The following is a 7,545-nucleotide window of genomic DNA, read 5'->3' as shown; positions in this document are numbered from 1 at the left end:
GGGGAAGGTTGAAGGGGAAACTGGGAAAGGAGAAATCATATGACATGGAAATAAAGAAAATATCTAATAAAAAACAAAAAAAGACTATACCTTGCCAATAAATAAATAAATAAATAAATAAATAATACTGCTTTGAACATAGTGGAGCTTGCATCCTTATTACATGTTGGAACATCATCTGGGTATATGACCAGGAGTGGTATAGCTGGGTCTTCAAGTAGTACTATGTCCAATTTTCTGAGGAACTGCTAAACTGATTTCCAGAGTGGTTGTACCAGCTTGCAATCTAATGGTAGCCTTCTATACCTATAGCTTGGTGCCTTTTAGATTATTATCAGAGAAGCTTCCTCTGGTAGTAAATGCGAGCAAACTAGACCAATAGCCAAGCATTATTCATAGAGAGAGTCTAAATTGGAGTTCTCTATTGATCTCTTCCCCTTGGAAATCAAGGAACCACAGAGAAGATGGGAAGCAAAAATTGTAGGACTCAGATGGTGAAACTGTCCCGCAGTTTCCTGAACTTTAAGTTCTCTCAGTTCGAAGAAAGAAAAGGACCTGAAACACAGAGTTTGAGAACAAAAGGATGTGAAGTCAAGTTGAACACCAATCAAGACTTTGTACTTTACTTTTGGGGTTCACCATTTATGTGTATATGAGAAAGCAAAACTGGATCTCTAGGTTACTATAATATTTGATATTTGGATAACATAAACATTGTGGGAGGAGTCAGGAAAGAGTTAAGGGAGAGTCAGGGGCAAAGGTCACGGCAAATGTCCTCAGGCAGTAGTTGTATCTCAGCATGGACTTCTCAGGCAGCTTCTTTCAGAGATAAACTGATAATCTGCAGAATGTCTTTTGTCTTATTTCCCCAGGTGACCAGCCTTGGGCGGAAACTGCCAAAGCCTGGAGGCTGAACTGGGTTTGGGAGGCAAGAAGATGGGATGGAGTATACCAGGACACAGCTCACTGAATCAATGAAGCAGGGTTGACTTGTATTCACAGAGACAGAACTATCAAGTCTAGTACTTGAAGAGGGCTGTAGTATGTCCTCTGGATATATGTTATGGGTGTTAGCTTTTTATTTTTGTGCAAGTCCTAATAGTAAGAACAGGCATGTCTTTTAATATTTTACTTGCTCTTTGTACTCTTCCTCTATTGCATTGCCTTAACTATATTATGCATGCTTTTGTTTTGTATCTTCTTTCTACTGTTACATATTCTCTCTTAAAGCACTGCTTTTTTCTGAAGAAAATTTAGGGGTAGTGGATCTGTAGAGAGAAGTAGGGCAGTTGGAAAGAATGGAAGGAGCAGAAACTGTGGTTGGGACATATTGTATGAGAGAAAAATCTATTTTCAATTAAAAGAAAAAGAAATTAAATATGTAATATAAGATTATCAGATAACGAAAAAACATTAATATTTATTATCAATAGAAAAAGATAACCAAGATGTTAATTAAATAATGTTTAACTTCGTAAACATTTAGTTTTCTAGTAAATGGATAATAATTGTAAATACATTTCAATGTCTAGAGTAAAGTATTCTTTAAATAGAGAAATAGTTTTAAGGTATATGGATCTACAAGGAAAAGTAAAGGCATAATTAGATGAAATAGTTGAAAGACCCCATAGGGAGTTCCCGCTCAAGACCTGGGAGACATGCACCCAAAGAACACGAGAGGCCGTCTTGATGCAAACACAGAGGCAGTTTATTTGGAGCTCCGGTTCGAACCCCAATCAAACTCATGCAGGAGTCCAGGGAAATCGACCACGAGGCCCAGGGGTTAGGGGTCTGGGGAAACAAAGGAATTGGTGTGGCTATACATGATTGGCTATTTTAAATGTTAGTGTAGATTAGAGTTGAAAATTCCTAAAAGGGGAGTGCTACTCAGGGTTTCTAGTTGACCTTCAACTATATCTAAGAGGACCAGGTGGCCCATTAGTCAGTGTCCACTCAGGCACGTCCTTGCAGGCCTGGGCAGTGGATATGTCCTTGCATTTTTACCCTATCTCTATGGTTTATGTCTTCCTGGCCTGTCAGTCCCTGGCCACTTGCCTCTGCTTTGATTTAACTCTTTCAATCCCAGGCTTACGTGGGCAAACTCGTGCTGAACTTTTATTTTCCTTTTCATAGTGACGTGTAAAATTCAACATCTCTATAAGAAAATAAATCAACAATTAGGTAAAGAAGGAATATAGTTCAACTTAATAGGTATTACATATAAAAAATCCTATGTCCAATATCATAAAGAGGGTGCTAAAACTTAAGGCTTTTCTTAAAACTGACAAATAATATAAGAATATTGGTTCTTCGGGAAGCAAAACTAGATGGTCCTATTGAGAACATCAGCGAGGATGAGGCTCAATCAAGCAGCCAGCGGAAGAGAGCTAATAAGCACAAATGGGTACCATTCCACTTAGATGATGTGAGACCAGACAGCCAGGAAAGACCTGGGTCCCAGAGGAGCCCTAGATGTCAACCTGAAGCAAATAAACTACTGCACAGTAATAGAAAAAGTGATACACGAAGTTGGAGACGGGTTAGAGAAAAGAGAGATGATCAAGATGAAGTGTCCAGTGTGAGAAGTGAGGGTAGTACCATCCGAGGTTCCACCAGGGGCCAGGGAAGAGGCCGGAGCCTAGGATGAGGCTGAGGTCGCGGAAACCCTAGATTGAACTTTGATTATTCATATGGTTATCGAGAGCCAGGGGAAAGGACTGAGCAGCCATTCTCTACAGAGCTTAACACTAGCATGATGTATTTATTACTACGACGATGGCATGGGCGTGAGTGTGTATCCTGTGGAAGAAACATTGCTTAAAGAGTACATTAAGCGCCAAGTTGAGTATTACTTCAGCATAGAGAACTTGGAACGGGATTTCTTTCTTCGAAGAAAGATGGATGAACAGGGATTCCTGCCCATTTTCCTGATTGCTGGTTTTCACCGTGTGCACGCTCTCACCACAAACCTTAATCTCATCTTGGAGGCACTTAAGGATAGCACAGAAGTAGAAATTGTGGATGAGAAAATGAGGAAAAAGATAGAAGCAGAAAAATGGCCAATTCCAGGACCTCCTCCACGAAATGTGCCGCAAACAGACTTCTCTCAGTTGATTGATTGTCCGGAGTTCATACCTGGCCAAGCCTTTGGCTCCCATACAGTCAGGGTGATGATCTACTGATGCTCTTGGATATCATATGACCGGAATATACAGTGGAGTAGATGACTCCCTGAAATACCATGTAAATATGAGAGCAAGTCATGCTGCAGAAGTGAGAGTGACCATACTGTCTTCTATGCAAGAATGTCCACGCCCACCCCCTGTGGAGAAGGTTGGGCCAGCCTGCAGTGGAGAAAACCATCTTTACAATAACGATGTGAGACAGACCAGAGGAGTGCTGTTACTGTAGGAGCTTCTCCTTTCTATTTCATTAGCTTAGGCTGCACGGGCTACTTCATTCATGGTGGGAAAGTTAATTGTTATCATTGGGGAAATACTGCAAATTCTATCTTTTGTTTCCAGGCATTTATACTTTGCCGAGACCAATAAAGCAGAAAAAGAGAGGATTGAGTAGTGTTTCCAAAATTGTTAGATCCTTTGCTATTTGACTTGCTCTTTAATATAGTATACTTTGTGTAAAAAAAAAAAAGAATATTGGTTCTTAATACTCTTATTTAATATAGTAATATAAGTCTTCACAAAAGTTCTTCTATAAGAGATCATGAGTTTATTAACTTCAAGGCCAGCAAATCTTGGGACATATAATGAATTCCAGACCAATATAAAAAACATAAAAATAACATGTCAAAAAAGTTATAAATAAATAAATAAATAAATACAAGGCCAATAATACTGCTTTCTAAAAACTGGTTCACAAGTAATTCTCAAATCAAACAAAAATACCAAAAATACATTTTAAATTTCTTTATCTATTTTTTTAAAGAACTTATATATGCAAATGTTCCTAGTTGCACATTCAAAATAACATATTTTAACATTACTCCGTGGCTTCCTTTTATTCTGGAGCTTAGAGGTGTGCTACTAAGTTGCTAGTGGAGGATTTTTTTATGAAGGCACTTAGTGCTATGAATTTTCCTGTCACATTGCTTTTCTGGGGTCCCATAAGTTTGGATATGATGTACCTTCATTTTCATTGAATTCTAGAATGTCTTTAATTTTTCCTTTATTTCTTCCTTGACCAAGTTACAACTGAGTAGAGAGGTACTCAGTTTCCATTAGTATGTGGGTTTTCTGTCATTTTTGTTGCTATTGAACTCCAGCCTTACACCTGGCACTGTGATAGAATACATGAGATTATTTCAATCTTGTAGCTGCTGAAGCTTGCTTTGTGTTTGATTATATGATAAGTTTTGGAGAAGGTTCCATGAGATAAAAAGAAGGTACCTTCTCTATGTATCTGTTAAAACCATTTGGATCATAACGTCTGTTAATTTTATTGTATCTCCATTTAGTTTCTGTTTCAGTGACCTATCCATTGTTGAGAGTGGGATGTTGAAGTCTCCCACTATTATTGTGTGAAGTTCAGTGTGTAAGTGTATGTATGTGTGTGTGTATGTGTTTGTATGAGTGTATGTATGGGTGTGTGTGTGTGTGTGTGTGTGTGTGTGTGTGTGTGTAGCTTTTCTTTTATTTGGGTACCCTTGCAATTGAGGCATAGATGTTCAGAATTGGGACTCATCTTGGTGGATTTTTCCTTTGATGAATATGAACTACTCTTACCCATCTCTGTTGATAAATTTTGGTTGAAAGTCTATTTTATTAAATATTAGAATGACTAATCCAGTTTGTTTCTTGGGTATATATATTTGGATGACTTTTTCCAGCCTTTTACTCTGAGGTAGTGTCTGTCTTTGTCACTGAAGTGTATTTCTCATATGCAGGAAAATACTAGATCCTGTTTCCCTATTCAGTGTGTTATACAGTGTCTTTTCATTGGAGAAATGAGTCTTTTGAAGTTCAGAGATATTAAAGACTAACAACTCTTAGTTTCTGTAATTTTTGTTGTTGAAGGTAGTATTATGTGTGTGTGTAATTGTCTTCTTTTAGGTTTATTGTGAGATGATTAATTTATTGAATTTCCTTGGGTGTAGTTACCTACCTTGTGTTGGAGTTTTTCTTCTAGTATCCTGTATAAGGCTGGATTGCTAGAAAGATATTGTTTAAATTTTGTTTTTTCATGGAATTTCTTGGTTTTCCTCATCTATGGTGATTGAGAGATTGCTTGTTACAGTAGCCTGGCCTGTCAATTGTGTTCTCTAAGGGTCTGCATGACTTCTGTCCAGGGTCTTCTGGGTTTTAGAGTCTTTGTTGAGAAATCTGTTGTAATTCTAATAGGAATACCTTTATAATACTTATAGCTTTACTCTGGAAAGCAAACACAATCAAGAGGGATAGATGGCAGGAAATAATAAACTCAGGGGCTAAAATCAAACAATTAGAAACAAAGAGAACACAAACCAAGATCTTGTCTTTAAGAAAATAAATAAGCTAAATAAACCCTTTGCTAAACTAATTAAAAGGTGCAGAGTATATCCAAATTAACAAAATCAGAAATGAAAAAAAAGATAAATTAACAGAAACTGAGGAAATTCAAAGAACGATTAGATTTTACTACAAAAGTGTATACTTAACAAAACTGGAAAATCTACATGAAATGGATGATTTTCTAGATAGATACTACATAGAAAAGCTAACTCAAAATTAGGTAATCTATTTAAATTGTCCCATATGGAAATAGAGTGCAGTCATTAAAAACCTCAAAACAAACAAACAAAAAAAAATGCCAAGGGCCACATTGTTTTACTGTAGAATTCAAGGAGGTATTCGAAGAACAATTAATTCTAATACTCCTTAAACTATTTCACAAAATAGAAACAGAAAGAGCACAACCTAAGTCACTCTATGAAGCCGCAGTTACTCAGATACCTAAACCACACAAAGACCATGCAAAGAAAGAGAACTTCAGAACAATATTGCATATGAAATTTGATGCAAAAATACTCATTAAAATTCTTGAAAACCAAATCTAACAACACATAAAAACCATCACTCAGCATGATGAAGTAGGCTTCACCCCAAGGATTCAAGGTTTGTTCAATGTAGAAAAATCCACCAATGTGATCCAGTATATAAAAAACTCAAAAAAAAGAAAAAATCGCATGGTCATCTCATTAGAAGCATAAAAAAAAACTGTTGAAAATTTAACACTCAGAATTCATAGAACATATGTAAACATAATAAAATCAATATATATCAATTTAACAGTCAAATCAAAGTGAGAAATAACATCAAACACATAGACACAGGGAAAAATTTCTTGAGTAGAATACCAATGGTTCTAAAATGAACAATTGACAAATGGAACCTCATGAAACTGAAAAGCTTCTGTAAGGCAAAGGACACTGTCAATAGATCAAAACAAGCTACAGATTGGGAAAAGACCTTCACTAATCCTATATCTGATAAAAGGCTAACATCCAAAATGCACAAAGAATTCAATAAGATAGACTCCATAAAACTAAATAATTTAAAATGGGGTAGAGTACTAAAAATAATTCACAATAGAGAAATCTTGAGTGGCCAAGAAGCACTTACAAAAATGTTCAAAGTCCATGGTCATCAGAGAAATGCAAGTCAAAATGACCTGGAGATTCCACCTTAAACCAACTAAGATCAAAAACTCAAGCAATGACACATGCTGGTGAGGATGTGGAGAAAAAGGAACATTCTTCCATTGCTGTTGGGATTACAGACTGGTATAACCACTCTGGAAATTATTCTTGTAGTTCCTTAGAAAATTATAAATATTTCTACCTGAAGACCCTAAAGATACTCTAATATACCACAAGGACATATGCTCCACTATATTTATAGCAACTGTATTCCTAATAACTAGAACTTGGAAACAACCCAGACGTTCCTCAACTGAAGAATAGGTAGAGAAAATGGGGTTCATGTATACAATGGAATATTATTCTGCTATTAAAACTGAGGACATCATGAATTTTGCAGGCAAGCGGATGGAACTAGAAAATATCATCTTGAGGAGAGGTAACCCAGACCAAAATGACATATATGGTATGTATTCATTGATAAGTGAATATTATCCAAAAGATACAGAATACCCATGATGCAACTCACAGACTTAACAAGAATGAAGGCCCAAATGTGGATACTTCAATCCCACTTAGAAAAATTGAACAAAATAATAACTGAAGACAGAGAAAGAGAGGCATCTGGGTGAGAAAGGTGAGGGGGAGGGAAAGGGGGACAGGATTAGGTATAGCAGAACATGGGAAAGAAGACAAGAGGGCTAGGAGAATGAACATAAATTTGTAGCAGTGGGGATTTGCTAGTGGAGGGAACCTGTAGAAAGTCCCACAGACCTTATATATGAGAGACTCCAAATACACAAAGAGGATGATCTTAGCTGAAACGCTCAACAGTAGGGAAATGGAACCTGAAGAGACTACCTCAAGTTGAGGCATTGGCCCACACACTTATCTTCTAAATTTTTGACCTA

The 7,545-nt window shown here is 36.8% G+C and overlaps 2 pseudogenes; both read left to right on the top strand.

Moving 5' to 3' along the window:
* Positions 1–3,568, top strand: part of LOC116089436 — a 164,851-nt pseudogene extending 161,283 nt beyond the window's left edge.
* The window catches only part of LOC116089435, a 21,907-nt pseudogene continuing 17,560 nt past the window's right edge, over positions 3,199–7,545 (top strand).

The sequence above is a fragment of the Mastomys coucha genome, unplaced genomic scaffold (assembly GCF_008632895.1).
Source record: "Mastomys coucha isolate ucsf_1 unplaced genomic scaffold, UCSF_Mcou_1 pScaffold14, whole genome shotgun sequence".
NCBI lineage: Eukaryota > Metazoa > Chordata > Mammalia > Rodentia > Muridae > Mastomys > Mastomys coucha.
This window is presented reverse-complemented; position numbering and strand designations above follow the sequence as displayed.